The 18,420-nt window shown below is 39.7% G+C and overlaps 1 protein-coding gene across 3 annotated transcripts in view; it reads left to right on the forward strand.

The window, feature by feature from the left end:
- The window catches only part of POU2F1 (POU class 2 homeobox 1), a 197,543-nt gene that overhangs the window by 45,660 nt on the left and 133,463 nt on the right, over positions 1-18,420 (forward strand). The window lies entirely within an intron of this gene.

Genomic DNA, 18,420 nt, shown 5'->3' on the forward strand with positions numbered 1-18,420 from the left:
ATGAGATGGCTGGATGGCATCACCGACTCTGTGGACATGAGTTTGAGTGAACTCCGGGAGTTGGTGATGGACAGGGAGGCCTGGCATGCTGTGATTCATGGGGTCGCGGAGAGTCGGACACGACTGAGCAACTAAACTGAACTGAACCTTAACTATAGGCTTGTTGCCTTCTGTTACTTTTTGTAGAGGTGGAACTGAGAAATGATGACAACAAACAGCTTACAGTGGCAAATAATAAAGGGAATTACTTCTGTACAACCAGACTTAAAATTGCAGACAAAAATATTAAAATTTTGCACACTTGAAACTTAGCTTGCTTTACTGTTGCTGACAAAGGTCATTTGCTTTTGCAGAGGACTGTGTGATTGATTCAAGATATTTGCCTACTTGTTCATCATTGAGAAAAACATCAGAGTAGCAAGTCTAGTGAAATAGAGACCTCCTTAGTTCACTGCAAAGATGCAATATCTGATAATTGGAGGTTTGAACTATGGTTTTATTTAATCTTTCAAAGAAATTGGCAAGTCACTCTGATTTGTGGTAGGGTTTGGGGACGTGGTGAAAGAGTTGGAAGAAGAAAGAATCTGGTGGACAATTTGTGACTTGACATATAGAGAGTGAATCTACCGTTTTAGGTTTACAGAAGTGATTCAGTGGGGTTAAAAAGAGCCTTTGTAAGAATTAAAGAAATATATCCTTTGTAGGAACAGTAGTAACATTTTATTTTGAAAATTTCATGAGATTTTAGTATTTCTATTTTTTCTCCCATACAGCATTCAAATAAAAGTCCATAGTGTACCCCCCTTTTTGATCCTAAGCATTTCTTTTAATTCTGGAACCTGGCTAGTGCACTTGAAGTAAAAAATAAAAAATAAACGTGTTAACTGTGTGAGGAAATGTTTGACCTTTAGGGGACCCTTGCTATTGCTTTTCAGGAACCTTACTGCTTGGTTTCTTGTTTTTTGGGTTGCAGGAATTTGCAGGAAATCCTTTGGTTTGTATATTTGGCAGCAAAAGAAAAGGCAAAGAGCTTCTTGCTTTGTATTGTGTAGCAAATTACCATTTCGGTTGTCTGTGCAGGATGTTCTACAGATGTAGCAAAGGAGTTTGCAGGGGCGGGGGGTGGGGGGGAGGCTTGCTGTTCTAATCTTTTGTTGCTTTTGCCTCTGGTCATACCTTGGATTGTTTTTCTGCTTTTATTCCTTGGGGTGGCATCTGTCTTCAAGAAAAATCACTTCACAGTCAAATACAAACTGCTGAACTGTGGCAATTTTTATTTCTATATTGATGGAAACAGGGATAGGCATAAGGTTGAGCTTCCCTGGTGGCTCAGACGATAAAGAATTCACCTGCAATGCTGGAGACCTGAGTTCGATCCTTGGGTTGGGAAGATCCTCTAGAGGAGGGCATGGAAACCCACTCCAGTCTTCTTGCCTGGAGAATCCCCATGGACAGAGGAGCCTGGTGGGCTACAGTCCGTGGGGTCACAAAGAGTCGGACACGACTGAGCGACTAAGCACGGCACAGTTGTCCTCTGGCCAGATCCAGCGTGCTTTCAGTTTTTGTATGGCCCATGAGCTAAGATGAAATTTTTTATTTTTAAATAGAAAATCACTAAAAGCGTAGTATTTCATGACGCATGAAAATTAAATGGGAATTTCTGTGTCCATAAAGGAAGTTCTGCTGGAACACCAGCACACCCATTTGTTTTTATATCATCTGTGTAGAATCTGTGGCTGCACTCGTGCTGCAGCAGTCAGTTGAGTGGTTGTGACAGGACTGAATGACACATAGAGATGAAAATGTTTACCTTCTGGCCCTTTACAGAACACGTTTGTAACAAAGGATGGCCTGCAGTTTGTTAGAATGAGCAGTACAGAGTTTTTCTAAGACTAGACATGTTTGCCATTAACATGTTTCTTTTCTGTGTTCTTGTATTTGTTCATCAGGAAGACTTTTTCCAGTCCTGTCTTGTCTTTTCTTCCCTCCTCCTCTTCTCTTTTTTTGTTTGAGATTGTTCTTTTTAGGGAGTGGGGGAGGGCTGGGGGAGATGCTCTTACTCTGGCTCCTGAAGTATACTTTCTACTCACTAAGATTTCGAAAAAGTCGAACTGTATTCAGAACTCAGTCTAACTGCCAAGTCTGCTGAGAGATGTGTTGCTTTTTCTTCTTTAAAGCATGGGAGATTACATTGCTTGACCATCAGAGAGCTGTATACTGTTGTTTAGGAAAATTTGAGAACTTAGATTCACACAGGCAAATATTGCCCCGTTTTATCCAGACATTGAAATGGGCAGTTAATCTTTCTTGAAAGTATTAGATCTTCCAAAATTTGTAAGTCATTTTAAGCTGCGTTAAGAGGATTGCATTTTAGACTTGTTCTTTAAAACACTGATTTTTCTTTCTCTTGGCTTCAGGGTTGGTAGCTTCTGTCCTTCCCTTAGTATCCAGTGAAGTCTGGCAGTTCATTGGATACTGAACTTTGTATCAGTATCCAATGTTGTTGGGAAATAACTGGGAGCCCTCATAGGCTTCTGTAGGAAAAGCTAGGGTGACCCATATTATAGTTTACTGGATGGAGATTTGCCTGGGTGGAGAATTTGAATTTGTAGCCTGTATTCTGTGATTCTTCCTGCTTTCCTCTCCTGTCAGTCACATGCTTAGGACAGTAAAATTAAGGATTTAGAAATATCATCATAGAATAAATTATTGGGTTTGACAAAGGTATAAAAGTCATAGTTAAAAATAGGTATTTAGTTTTTTGTCTTACTAGCATCTCTTAAATAAGAGAATCAGAAGCACATTGTTCATGATTTATCTCTATAAAATAAGGAAGGTAGCAATTATAAATCAAACTCCTGATTTATTCTGAATGACCACCAGCTGCAAACTAAGAATGCTTTTTCACTGTAGCTAGGATTTCTTGTTGCTAGTCATAGCCAAGCAGTAATAAAGTTGATATTTTCCTTTATTTCATTATTCACATTATATTAGTCTATGCAGATTTTTTTTTGCCAAGTCATGAAGGCTTGTGGGATCTTAGTTCTCCAGCCAGATAAGGGATCAAACCTGGGCCCCCACAGTGAAAGTGCTAAGTTCTAACCACTGAACCACAAGGAAATTCCTTACTCAGGATTTTTTAAAATATGCTTGGGTAGAGAATGAAGCTATCAAAAATCCATGTGGCTGTAAAAATAACGGTTAATAGTTTGTTTATATTCAATAATTTCTTGCTTAGTTTCTTTCCTTTCCATTTAGATCTTTGCATATTGCCTAAACTTACCCTTTTTGGTTAATTTCTGTAGGAGTTGCAGTGATATTAAAGAAGCAGTTTTGATTTTAAATAAGAAGTTACCTATTCCTATTGTTTTATTGGCCTTGCGTTTAGAGAAGTTGCTATTTGATGCTCTGTGTTCTGCCTTAGAAAACATATGTGTGCCCACTGCTGCAGTGGCTCTGTCACTCAGCTGTATCCGGCTCTCTGCAACCTCATGGACTGTAACCCGCCAGGTTTCTCTGTCCATGGGGTTTTCCAGGCAAGAATACTGGAGTGGGTTTTCATTTCCTACTCCAGGGGATCTTCCCAACCAGGGATCGAACCCACGTCTTTTGTGTCTCCTGCATTGGCAGGCGGATTCTTTACCACTGTGCCACCTGGGAAGCCCCATAACATAGTTTAATACATTTGCTAATTAGTAGGCTTACTTCTCTGGGACTCAACTGTGTTACCAAAACAGTTAGGAAATTAAAGTAAGTTCTTAATTGTTCATAAGTTCAGTTATCTGTCTAAAACTATGAATGTGGTAAAATTATGCTTTCTTATAAATTCTTTTCTTGCAAGAAGTCATGTTCAGTTCAGTCGCTCAGTCGTGTCCGACTCTTTGCAATCCCATGAACTGCAGCACGCCAGGCCTCCCTGTCCATCACCAACTCCCGGAGTTTACTCAGACTCATGACACTTTGAGTCAGTGATGCCATCCAACCATCTCATCCTCTGTCATCCCCTTCTCCTCTCACCTTCAATCTTTCCCAGCATTAGTGTCTTTTCAAATGAGTCAGTTCTTTGCATCAGGTGGCCAAAGTATTGGAGTTTCAGCTTCAATATCAGTCCTTCCAATGAATATTCAAGAGTGATTTCCTTTAGGATGGACTGGTTGGATCTCCTTGCAGTCCTAGGAAGTCTCAAGAGTGTTCTGCAACACCACAGTTCAAAAGCATCAATTCTTCGGCGCTCAGCTTTCTTTATAGTACAACTCTCACATCCATACGTGACCACTGGAAAAACTATAGCCTTGACTAGACAGACCTTTGTTGGCAGAGTAATGTCTCCGAAGTCATGTTTCTTTTAATTAGTTGCTAACATCTTTATCTAAGAAGAATATTAACAATCTTGTCAGTTTCCTTTACAGTTCTTTTTTGTTTTCCATCTTTTTCTTTGCCTTTTGAAGATACTGTTTTTCTGGAACATGCTGTTTTTAGTCCTGAGATTTGCAACTGATAAATTCCAGGGCTAACCTTAGCCAAAATAATATAATGATTATTGATGTGGAAGAATTATATGCTGAGATCAGCACTGTGCTCTCCTTCCCCTCCCCTCCCCTGCCTCTCCCTTCCTTCCCCTCTCCTTCCCTTCCCTCCCCTTCCCTCTCCTTTTCTTTTCTTGTGCTTGTCCATATTCTAAAAGGAAAGTAAGTTAGATGGAATCTACCTAACAGAGAGATGAAATTATTTTTGTGGAAGATCCCCTGGAGGAGGAAACGGCAACCCACTCCAGTATTCTTGCCTGGAGAATCCCATGGACAGAGGAACCTTGTGGGCTGCAGTACATGGGGTCGCAGAGAGTCGAACACGACTGAGCGACTTCACTCAGTCACTCAGTGAGCACAGAGGGATGTTTTAATGATATTTTATTTTGTCATTCTCTCAATGATTGTCTTGTTTTTTCCCCCACAAATTAGAGAGTAAATTTTACTGTTTAGCTACTTTCCTTGATATGTCTGTAATAGTTGGACAGATTAAATCACACAAAAAATCCAATCTCTTTGTTGTCAAGCTTCTGTTTCTTCTAGTCTGGTTAATTTTTCTCTTGAGCATTTATTTTTATGTGCATTTAAAAGGCATTACGTTTTTCCCCATTGGCATGTATGCTGCACAAGGGCGCAGATGTTGACTTGTTCTCTTTCTGTCCCACCACCTGAACTGTGAACAGAGCACACAGCAGGAGCTTAGAAACTCGGTGAGTAAATGTTTTCACGTATACAACTGTGCGTACACATCAGAAGTCATTGGAGTTAGTTGTGCCTCTGTCTTGGACCTCATTTCAGATAATCACAAAAATCTTCATCCAAAAATAAGTAGAATAGACCCACATAAACTTGTAACTCTGCTAAAGAATGTGTGTGTTCCACTGACAAGCTCTTAATAGCAGATAAACATTATGAAAGAAACAAAGGAGTAGGATAGAATATTGGACAAGTGAATTGTGTGAGGAAACATCATTAAATATTAGCCAGTAAAACTGGACCTGTAAATTGTGATGCAGAGGAGACTAGCACATAGGGTGCGTTAAGCTCAGGAAAACAGGGATTGGCCCCTTGAACAGTGTTCAGGTTGTGGGGAGAGGCCCCTGAGGAAGCCAGCGTCACAGACGGACAGACAGTGGCCTGAGGGCCAAGCCTGCGGGGGAGTCTGCTTCTCATCTTCCAGCCTCGTGACCTTAGCATCCTAAACCCTGTTTGCCCCTGTGAGGACTGGATGAAATATTGTGGGTAGCGGTTTTGTTATTGTTTTTACCAGCAGCCCCCAGCAACCTCAACTGCGGCTGTTCTTCCCTGGCAAGCAGGGAGCAGCTTGGTGAGGACAGACCATCTCTTACCAAGGGTGTTTTCTTACATCAGATACTTTGCAGCTTATTGTAAAGCTCTATCGTAGAAATAAGGGTACATCATTCTGCTGTAATATTACAGTAGCTGCAGTGGCCGTGAAATCTCTCTACTCATTCTTTCTAAACTTGGAAGATGGGACAAATGTTCTCATTTAGCTGTTCAGGTTCTGCTTGATCTATCCTGGAGAAGGAAATGGCAACCCACTCCAGTATTCCTGCCTGGGAAATCACTTGGACAGAGGATCCTAGGGGGCTACAGTCCATGGGGTCACAAAGAGTCAAACATGACCGAACACGAGCCTAACTCTGCAGGCAGAGTTATAGAATCTTTACATTTGAAGACTGCCTGGAAGAGTTCAGGTTAAGAAGCAAAGACATTTAAAAATACCAGCTTAGTGGCACTCTGTCCTAGTAATGGTGAATTTTAGATTCTGTCATCCTTCATACCCCCATCCCCAACGGTGTTGATTGATTAAACAGTAAATGAAAAATGTGAAACCCTGGTAATGACTGATTGATGGTTCTGTGAAATAGCATTTATGCCTTAACTACTTTCCATTCAGAGTTCCTGTATAAGAATACCTTTGTGTCCTTTAAGTGTTCAGGAAAAACTACTTTGTATGAATCCTACTTAATATTAATCATTTACTTATCTTAAAATTTTTAACAAAGATGGCGGTTTGACTACATTATGCCCCAAAATAAGTAATATAGGAGCAAAATATATGGCAACCTACTCCAGTATCCTTGCCTGGAAAATCTCATGGACACAGGAGCCTTGTGGGCTACAGTCCATGGGGTCGCAAAGAGTTGGGCACGACTGAGCGTCTAACACTTACTTACTTAGAAGACTATTCTTATATAGGAAAAACTTTTTTTTTTTTTTAACGAAATCTTTTCCTATTGAAGCCATTGATGTACCTTGTGAGAGAAATTGTTCTGAAGTTCGTAATTAAAAGCAGCTAAGTTTTACCATCAGCCTCCCTGCCCACATGAGTCTGAACTGTGAAATGTTTTTTAAAAGGACAGAAAGAATAGAAAGTGTTCAATTAAAAAATGAAATATTTTCAGTTCTATATTGTAATCAAGTGAAAGAGGGAACACAGTATAGAGAAAAAAGAAATGAAAAAGAAAGCTATACTGATGGCAGGAAGATAGTACAAAGCAAGAAAGAATGGTTAGAAATAAGGAGGGGAAAACAAGAGAGGTTTATTAAAGGGGTGAGCAGAAAATCTGCTTGTCATGTTCTGCTGCTAAGAGCCTTGGAATAATTCACCAGTCTTTGAAATATTCTTATTTGATCATAAATAGTCTCTGGATTATGAAATCCCGTGGGCGTTTTTCCAGACCACCTCTTAATTGAGCTCTCAGCTGCATTTGACATTCTTGTCCACTCTGTCTCTCTAACCCCCTGGAAGCTGTGAAATCATGCTATTTTGATTTTCCTCTCATTTCTCTAGTAGCTTCTGTTTTGTTACGTTTTTGTCCTTAGACACTGGAGTTCATGAAGGCTCAGTCCTAGACGCCTATATGTTTTTTCTACAACCTAGCAAACGTATCCATCCCTGTGGCTTCAGTTACCGCTAACTGATGCTACATGTCATTCTCCAGTGTCCTGGATATCAGTGAATAGCATTACCTTACTCATTCAGGTGTCCAGGTCAGAGACTTAGGAGTCATTCCCAACACCCACCTCAGCCTCACATCCCAAATCCTCACTCCCACGGCCTGTTTGACAGTAGTTAATGCCTCCCGAGTCTGCCGTTTCTCAGTCCATACTCCCAGCTACCCTAGTCTTGCCGTCATCGTCTCTGTCTCACAGCATCATAGTAGTCTCCCATCATCTTCCTTTCATTTATTCTCTACACTGAAACTAAGATGGTCTTCTGAAAATATAGGTCCAGTCATATCATTCTGCTTAAAATTCTTTCCCACTGCTTTTAGGATAAAGACTAACATCCCGCATGCCTACTTCTCCAGCCTTTCCTCTTTCCTCCTTCTCTTCGCACGAGCCACCCAGCCCCTTTGTTGAGATTCTCTGACCTTCCACATTTCCCTTTGCCTGGTCAATTCCCAGTTCATTCTTCAGATCTCAACACAAAGACAGTTTCCATAGAAAAGCTGCTTCTTGATATATGGTCTTACAGTAGTTTGTTCTTTTCTTTTCTAGCATTTATCGTAATTTGTCATTATGTATATCTGTGATGAGAGAAAAATCCCAAGAGGGATGAAACCTTGTCTGTTTCTCTCACCACTGATCACCCAGAATCCCCAGCACCTGGGGGTTATATGCCTTGAGTCTCTGTTTTCTGTAGACCCAAGGTGTGCATCACATTTTACTTTCAAGAAATCTTAGGACACTGTGTAGTCTGTTTAGGACTCAAAGATGAGGATAATCGTGTTTTGTATAATGTTTATCTATTTTGTTTTCTATAATGTTTATCATGCAACACAGTATAGAAATAAAAGATCCAGTAGAAATCAGCTGTTTTCTGAACTGGAACTGAGTCTTTCCAGATTGTCTGGAAACACCATTTTTACCTGCCCCTGAATGTGTTTCCTCAAAGAAGACATGCTGACCTACGGGTTTTGCTTTAATTCAGCAAACATTCGAGGGCATATAATATGCCAGACACTTTGTAGACTTTAATTGACTACTCCCACCTGCATTTATCTTTCTGTGATAATGGAAGTTAAAGTAATTTTAAACCTAGATTTACTTTCCATGTCCTCTGTTGCACTTGGGTACATATTTGTGTCTTTGAGCCTTTCTTTAAACAAATCACTTTATAAATGAAGTGTTCACGTGAAAGATATCTTTTTCAATTGACTGTGATTAGTTAGGCAAACTCTAATTTTTACATAATTATTCCTGTTAAGGACTGATGCTAAAGCTGAAACTCCAATACTTTGGCCACCTCATGCAAAGAGTTGACTCACTGGAAAAGACTCTGATGCTGGGAGTGATTGGGGTCGGGAGGAGACGGGGACGACAGAGAATGAAATGGTTGGATGGCATCACCGACTCGATGGACATGAGTTTGAACTCCGGGAGTTGGTGATGGACAGGGAGGCCTGGCGTGCTGTGATTCATGGGGTCGCAAAGAGTCGGACACCACTGAGCGACTGAACTGAAAGTTATTCAAATGCCATTGGAAATAGATTTGTTTCCCTAAGTTCTGTTTCTTCCTGACAGTACCAGTAGAATACTTCCCAAGATATTTGGTAGAGGGTTGTGGTATATAACAAATGTCATTCATGGACGAGACTTAGAAATAGGATTTTTTAAAATAAATTCAGTTGTTTTAAAAATATAATACAATTAATTTCTGCCCCAGGATGTAGACCAAGAACTGTTATAATTTTCAAATTTAAGTTTATGCTGAGCCATTTTTCCCCCCTTAGAGATCTTTCCCACCATGATAGACTATGTATCAGTGTTAAGGGAGTAACTTGTCGCCTACTCTTGCAAACCAGATATTGGTTTATTGGATTATTTGAAATATTGGATTATTAAAGAGGTTAACAGGGGAGTCAGGGAGAAATGTGGTTCTTGGTAGAGGCAACTACAGCATAAATGTTCCTAAGGAAACAGATGTTGATGAGAGTCAGGGTGTGATGAATGGGGTTAAGTGGAAGATTTAGCTTGCAGGCTTACTTGTCTATAGAATGACGAAAAGGTGGTGATTAGTGGAAACTATGTTTGGAAATATAAGCTAAGAATTTTTACTTGATAAGATGACTTGTATTTTAAAATGTAGTATAAAAGTTTATAATGTGAGAAAAAACTTTGCTGTGCTATTGTGAAAGTAAAAGTAGATGCTATAGGTTGCAAAGATGATGGTGTTAGAGCTTGATTTTTTTTTTACTGGCTTAATTTTGTTACTTACAGCTGTTTTTAAGTTTTCTGACTAGTCTTCATCCAGAGAATTTAGAAAAACAGCTCTGAACACTTTGTGTTTATCAGACATGTTGTCACGCTTCAAAAGTTTCTCCTGTCAGCTGTCTCTGTGCCATGTCAGCCCGGATTACCTAAAGGTGGGCACGGCGCTGTAAGTGACTTTTAAAAAGCCAGTTGACGTTAGGGTCTTGCGTGAGCCCTGCTCTGTTTCACACGTGAGGGTCTCGGTGGGCCACCAGCCAGTGTTGCTCGTCTTTTAGGCTTCTGTGCTGCCTCTTCACTGAGGTGGTTTCCTTTGCTTGTTCTTTCCTGTCTTAGGCTTTTATTTTTCCCAGTCCTACATAAGCATGAAAGGGGAGATCTTCCTTCTCTCTCACCTTTTCCAGAAATTAATTGTGCCAAAATATTAGCTGTTTAGATTTCAAGCAGTCCTCATGCCAAAGGCATGTGCTTGTTACTCTGCTAAGCGTTACAGTAATAATAGCAGCTATTAAGCGCTTTTAAAGCACCAGGTAGCACTAGTGCGAATCATGCCATCAAAAGTGTTCATGTAAATAGTGTCCCTACTCCACCCTGCCAAGTTGAGTGCCCTAAATGCTTTAAGATAGCGTCCCCGGAGGAGGAGGCTGAAGTTTCTGGTTTTCATTTGGGTCTGGTTTAGATGAAGAAATATAAATTATACAGTTCTCTATAAGTCCATTTATAGACTGGTCTTATACAAAATGTGCGTCTACTATTGTGTTTGGGAGTGTTGATACGGTAGCAGAATGCCTAAGACTGGTTATCTATATAAAGAAAAGTGTGCACGTTTAAAATAATGTATTTGGGAGAAAATATTCCAGTTTAAACATATAGGATGGCAAGCTAGTACTTTCAAGCTATTACTGGGATAGAGAATTTTTAAATTACTGGTTTTTATTATTTGAAGATAGCAGACTGATGTGCTGCACCCAAAAGACTAGTTCTGACTTTTACGGGAAGGATTGTTAGAAAATATTTTTCTCCTCTTATACCAAAATATCTGTATATATTGTATATAGGTTTGGACATGTTGCTTTAGGAAAGAAGAAAGTTCCAGAAGAGGCATTTAAAAACCAGAAAGACAAAATAATCAGAGCACTTCAATCTGGATTATTATAAAAATTTAGGATGTTTTAGGCATCCATTCAACCAGGTAGTTACTGAGAAACCGGTATATTCTAGGCCATGTACTAGGCTCATAGAATGCTCTTTGTTGCTCTGTCAGACTGGTCAGTGCAAACTGTATGTCTCTCTGGTTTGTTTTTCTTACCGCTCTAATAGGAAAAACAAAAGAAGAAGAAATTAAAAAAAAAAAAACCTTGAGATTGTATACGATCTGAGATCATAAAACCTTGACTAGGTATAGTAGATGCAGAGTTATTGATGAACATTTGGGAGGCCGGGCCTCAGGGGATGACGGTGGGGTTCTAAAGCCAGACTGCCTATGTTTGAGTCCTGGGCTGTTTTGAGGATAATGTATCACAGTGGTTAGAACAGTATTTAGCCACAGTAAAAGCTTAATAAATGGTAACTATTAAGTTGAAGAATACTAGAACTTTGTAAAGACATAGAGAATTAGATATTGGACAAACGAAAAATATTAAAGCACCCCCACAATTAACCAGCCTGTCGTTAGGCGAATTCCTAGCGAACTAAAGATCAGATCCAGTGGAGAATGCCTTTTAGTAGCCTGTAAATATTCATGCTTTTTAGAATTCTGGGACATAATTGTGCTTGAAGCTTATAAAAGGGGGATTTTAAGAGTTGTTTGAATAACAAAAGATTGGCCTGCTGAATGTGGAAGAGCATTCCAGAAATCAGGATTAGTTCCAGAGGACAGTTCACAAAAAAAGAGTGTTAAGTAAATCTGTGTGGGTCTGAAGCAGGTGTTCTCAAATGAGGGCGATTTTACCTCTCAGGAGGCATTTGACTGCGTCTGGGAGAAGAGTGCTACTGGCATCTTGTTAAGAGACTTGGGACACTGCTGAACATCCCACACTGCACGTGCAGTGTCCGCAGCAAAGAATTACCCAGTCCCAAACGTCAGTGGTGCTGCAGTTAGAAACACGGGTCCAGTATGCGGTGTAGTAAAGTGCCACTGGTCAGCAGAAGCCTGCATGTTCAATATCGTCTCCACCCCAGCCCCCAAGAAGCAGAGATGAATGCAGATGTAGCTCAGGTTAATCCAGCTCACTACAATGCATACAGACGTCTTTAACAGACCACACTGCTGGTGCAGTGTCACCTCGTATCGTGTGATCAGGAGCCTAAATGATGCCATCTTTGCTGTAACATGCACACTGTATGTCTTACTCCCCTATCCTGAAAACATTATCAAGAATCCTCTTTTCTAGGTATCTTTTTGTTGTCATACTCCCACCCCTGCAGGTGCACTTTTGTACACCAGGCAAGGTGATAGGTTAACAAAGCAGCAGATAAGGAAAATTTATTCTGCTGGTTGAATAAAGAAAAGATGGAGCTTGAAGATGTAGAGAGCCCTGGCATTTGTCTGTAGGACAGTTCCTGTCATCACTGTGGGGTTTTATAGAATGTGATGTGGTTAGAAAGAGGGAGAGAGGTGACGGTGTGTAAGTGGCTGCAGGGTTGCCTGGCGTGTGTAATCATTCTGAAGTGAGGCAGGGTGTGAAGAATACTGTGATCTGAAAGAAGATAGGGACCTTTCCTTTTCGTTTCAGACCTGTAAATTCAGCTACCTGCTGAACCTCTTGGATCCCATAGGCATGTCAGATTAAACATACCCAAACCCATCCCCTCCTCACTCCCACAGCGTCCCTTCTTGTACTCACGTTGCCCTCCTCCGTAGTGCCGTCAACGTGCATGTTCAGTCACTTGGCCCAGAAGCTGGCCGTCGCCCTGCTCGTCCCTGTCACTGAGCTGAGCGTATAATATGGTGCCAAGGCTGCTCCTCAGTGTTCGCGCTGTGTCTTCTCCATTCTCAGCCAATCGACCATTTTAGTTCTAGCTCCATTCATGCCTTGAGTTCAGGCTCAACACCCTGTTAACTTGTAGTCATATAGCTTCCAAAAAACTATCCAAAAAAATAGTTTAAAAATAATTATGTTACTCTTGCTTAAAATCCTTAAAACTTTAAGGTCAAAATTTAAACTTTTACGTTATTTTAAGTTGAAGCTGAAATTTAAATAAGAGGAACTTGATGTCCTTGTTGCCTCTATAACTTTACCTCCCGGCACTTCCTTACCTCCTCACACACACCATTTGCTGTGTCCTGAACTTGTGACTATCACACCACTTTCCTTTCTCATGTTCTATTTTTTTCTGCACTTTTCCACACCAGTACTTGTTGTTTCACCTGTTCTACTCAGCGAATCCTGCTCTGACTTTGTCTGATTTATAAGTTGTAGCTCTTCTTGGCCCCTTTAGCATCTCAGGTAAGAGTTTAAATGCAGGACTTGCTCCAGAGATAAACTAGATATCAAAACTTAAGCTCCACTCTGCTGATTAGGTCTCCTTGGGCAGTTAAATGTCTTTATATCACTCAATTTTCTCATATGTTAAGTGGGAGTAATAATAGAACTTACCTAATAGGCTTGCTCTTGTGAGAATAGTGTATGTCAAATACTTAGAATAGTCCTTGGAGCATGTTAACACTTACTGAGCGTTAACCTGTTATTATGGCAATGTGCTCCTCACTTATAGCACATAGTATCAGGTATTGAATCACTACTCACTCCCTCTTCTACTGTATTGTGAGCTTTTTGACGGGAGGAGCTAAATTTTATTCAAAAATATTTATTGGATATCCATTGGATCATAAATATTTGGCCAAATCTAAATTGGCCAATTTTTGTGAGGCCTCTGAGAAATATGAACAATTTCTATCTTCATAGAAAAAGTATTGTTTTAAAAAAGAGAAGAGTTTGTGTTGAGCCCAGACTCTTCAATATTTATTTTTCACTGTTCTTAGGGATTTTGGCCAAGCAATTTACCCCCTAACTATCCTATTTTGTGTTTATGGCCTTAAAACAATTTCTCTTCCTTTTTATTTCCTTAATGATCCAACTTTATACTTAACTGGTGTATGTCTTAAAGATAATATCCAAATTGTAATTAATGCTGGTGTCTTTTATATTAACTGACAACCATTTGGATATTTCTAATCTGAAAGCACCAGAGTGTTTCACAGATTGGTCAGTTACTTCGAATCACTGTGAGAGTTAAGTGCTCAGTTCTCTGGCTTCCACTGTTTTTGCTTTCTGTTAGACCATGTTGTATCTGTAGCTTTCCATTGTTATTTGACAGAATAATAATGATCAGGATTTAAAATATAGTTCTTGTTTATTTTTCAGGTATTTGAAAATACCATGGTATACTCAATTTGCCATTCCCACTGTCCAAAACTTAACAACTTCTTCATGAGACTAAGGTCTTACACGTTGTCCTTTAGGCAGTCCTTTTGCCTGGAGGCAAAAGTGGGAAACCCTGCTCCTATAGAACATTGCTTGTGAAGAAGAGCATCTGTCAATATGAACTTATTTTTCTCTCTTAAAAGAGACGTTTTAATGAAAAAATGGGAAATAACGTGATGTATCATTTTTATCTTTAAGCTATAGAATCTTCTTCCATGCTGCTATGAGCTCTAATACATACAATGATAGGCTTTAATGTTATTCTTAGCATATTTCTTTCAGAAATTTGTTAATGTCTTTCACAATAAATAAATGGTTGTAAAATTGAATTGAACCCACTGAGTAGATGAATTGCTTTGTTTTGCTTTATTTAGAAGTGGAAATTAAATTCTAAATCGATTGGCATCTTTGATGTTGGTTTAAGGGCAGTAGGCTTAAAGTTTGTGCCTTTATTCTGCCACTTTTATAGCATCTGAATTAGGACAGTTTGTTTAAATTTCCTTTTTCTTATCTATAAAATAAAGCAAAAAATAACTGCTTCAGAGAATTTTGTTAGGTTTAAATCAGATCACATTGAAGCCTACCTAACATGGTATCTGGTACAAGAAAACTGTTCAGTAAATTTTCAACATACTAAAAACAAATAGTGCTTTAGGTGTGTCTTAAGGCTATTTTAATAGAGGCCTTGTAGAATCACAAAATCATAAAAATTAGAGGGGAAATAAGAGTTCAAGCTCAGCCTCCCTTTAGGAATTTAATTTTTTTGTCTAGCATCCCCATCAAGTATTCATTTCTCAGTGCCTATGGATAAGGCACTGTGGTAGATTTTAAGAAAGTTCTGGAGTTGACTAAGGCACAGATGCCCTTCTCAAGGGAGGAACAGGAGTCCTGGCATGCCTCAGTCCTTGGGGTCGCAGAGTCGGACACAACTGGGTGACTGAATAGCAACAACACTCTTCTCAAGAAAGCTGTTGATGGCAGCCTTCATTGAAGAGGCGGTAATGGAGCTAGATCGTGAAGGATGAGTAGAATATGAATACTTACAAGAGTTTCTGACTGCAGGAGCAAAGGAACAAAGGAGAGAAAATACAGAGCCGTCAGAGAAAATCAGGAGTGTGGGTAATTCCATTTTACTGGAGTTAAGGAAAGGTAAAGGAACAGGTAAAGGTCAGGTTGGAAGAGACAGTAGGAGTCCTGGATGCATTGCTGCAGTTGACTTCCTGTTACACATCAGATGGAATATAATGAAAAAGTTTTAACTGTGAATGCTGTAATTGGAATCATTCCTTTTTTTTTTTAAAGTATATAATTATTTTAAAATAGTCCTTAATATTAACTTGAAATAATGTCTCCTTGTTGTAACTTTCATCTCTCTTCTAGTTCATTTTCTGTAGCCTAATAGAGGCAATCCCTTTCTTTTCCCTCACATCAAATCAGACACCTGTCAGTTTTACCTCTAAAAAACATGTTGAATTTGTGCCTGTATTTTCTATCCGAGTTTGAGCTACCACCATCTAGATTACTGTGACACGTGGCTCAGAATCAGCCAATAAGTTTCCATTCTTGCTGTCCTGTTAAGAGTATTCTTCAAAACTTTTCACAGATCTCCATTCTTAAAAAATACAGATAGTACCTTGTAAACTATGTCACTATGCTTGACCCTTATCATCTTAGTGAAGCTAAGGAAACAGTCTGCTGATTCTTACTTTCCTGTTCTAGCCAAGGTAAGAATCACTCAGGTAATGTCATTGTTGATGATTACCTTGAGGTAGGAGCACTAGAAATGTCTGTTAAAATCAGGGCAGAGGAGGAGACTTTAAACCACAGTGACAAGAGTGTGGAGTACAGGAAGAGCTATGGCAACGCAGAATAGCAGTTGCTCTAAGCAAATCAACTTAGAGCATTGTTGTTTGTTTGTTTTTTTTTACCTAATTTAAAGGTATTTATTTTTTGACTGTGCTGGGTCTTCGCTGCTGCACACAGGCTTTCTCTAGTTGCACCAAGTGGGGGCTACTCTTCTTTGTGGCGGACTGGCTTTGGTGACTTCTCTTGTTGTGGAGCACAGACTCTCGGCACATGGGCTTCGGTAGTTGCAGCTCATGGACTCTAGAACTCAGGCTCAGTAGTTGTGGCTCACGGGCTTAGCTGCTCTGTAGCATGTGGAATTCTTATTGGACCAGAAATTGAATCCGTGTCCCCTGCATTGGCAGGTGGAGTTCTTATCCACTGTAGCACCAAGGAAGTCCTAGACCTTGTTTTTGAGGATTGAAATTGTTTATTTTAAAACTTACTCTCAAAAACTTCTGACATTATAATGGGTTATTCAGATAAATTCTACAAAAATCCTACAAATGCCTATAACATTCCTTTACATGTTTTCTGTGCAAGCCCAAGGATATGTGAGGGACTTCCACAGAATCCATGAAGAAGAAAAGGTATGGTCACCACGCTCACCCTGGGGCTCCCTTATGGGCCTTTGTCCAAACCATCTTCCAGAGCCTTGTGATTTAATTCTAGACAGAAGACTAGACTTTTCAGGGTGGAGAAATGGAGCTGAGCTCCCTGCATAAAGCTTGGAACTCTTATGAAAGGCCTACACCCTAAGCAACATTCAAAAACTAAGACCATGGCATCTGGTCCCATCTCTTCATGGAAAATAGGAGAAAGGTGGAGGCAGTGACAGACGTTATTTTCTTGGGCTCCCAAATCACTGCAGACAGTGACTGCAGCCTTGAAATTAAAAGATGCTTGCTCCTGGGAAGGAAATGTATGACAAACCTAGACAGTGTATTAAAAAGCAGAGACCTTAATTTGCTGACAAAGGTCTGTATAGTCAAAGCTATGGTTTTCTCAGTACTCATGTACAGATGTGAAAATTGGATCATAAAAAAGGCTGAGCACTGAAAAATCAATGCTTTCAAATTGTGGTGCTGGAGAAGACTCTTGAGAGTCCCTTGGACTGCATGGAAATCAAGCCAATCAATCAATCCTAAAGGAAATCAACCCTGAATATTCATTGAAAGGTCTGATACTAAAGGTGAAGCTCCAATACTTTTTTGGCCACTTGATGCGAAGAGCCGACTCATTGGAAAAGACCCTGATGCTGAGAAAGATTAAAGACAAAAGGAGAAGGGGACTGCAGAGATTGAGATGGTTAGATCACATCACTGACTAAATGAATATGAGTTTGAGCAAACTCCAGGAGACAGTGGAGGACAGGAGTCTGGCATTCTACAGTACATGAGGTCACAAAAGGTCAGACACGACTTAGGGACTAAACAGCAACAGCAGTAACAACCCATACATGGCAAAAGGGTGGGCCAGGAAAATTTCACCCACCAGCAGAGTACTTCAGTGAAGGCTCGTCTCTCTTTACATCTACGTACAAATCTTCCTGAGAATTTATAACCTTAGCTCTTTTTAAATACAGATTTGAAGTTCAAATTTATATTACCTTTGTGATCTGGGAAACACAAAGCTAAGAAATAAAAGTGCTCCCAAGGTATAAATGCCTCAGGTTGAGCAGAAGCAAATGCATGACCTTTCTGAAGGAATGTACATTCAGCCCATGATTTGGAGACTTCTCCAGATTAGTTTTCTTAATATGAGTGTATACCCCAAAAGTGCAGAACATAGGAAGAGACAAGGCAGTGTCAGAGCTGCAGCTAAACAACCAGCAATAGGAGTAGACTCCCCGCTGCCTCCCACAGACTTGAAGGAAGTTGATTGATTAAACTCAGCTTTACTATTTAAATTAATTTTTAAATGTTTTGGTAATAAAAGGAGTTTGAAATCATTAGCAGGTAACCAGCTGTGAAAATCACTAAGCAGATTTGGCAAAGGGATAATCTCTAGAAAGAAAAAAATAAGAAATGCAATGAACAAGTTAAATAGTAGATAAGGTACTTTTTGAAGAGTGAGTTAATGACAGATATAAAGAAATTAAGCAGCTGAAGTAATGAAAGACAAGTTAAGAGATGTGGAGAATAGAATGAGAAAGTTTAAACTGAATCAAATTGTAGTCAGGAATCAACAGTTAAAACTGGATATGGAACAACAGACTGGTTCCAAATAGGAAAAGGAGTACGTCAAGGCTGTATATTGTCACCCTGCTTATTTAGCTTATATGCAGAGTACATCATGAGAAATGCTGGGCTGGAGGAAGCACAAACTGGAATCAAGATTGCTAGGAGAAATATCAATAACTTCATATGCAGATGACACCA

The sequence above is a fragment of the Moschus berezovskii genome, chromosome 4 (assembly GCF_049115385.1).
Source record: "Moschus berezovskii isolate FMDL1 chromosome 4, NW_MosBer_1.0, whole genome shotgun sequence".
In the NCBI taxonomy this organism is placed as follows: domain Eukaryota; kingdom Metazoa; phylum Chordata; class Mammalia; order Artiodactyla; family Moschidae; genus Moschus; species Moschus berezovskii.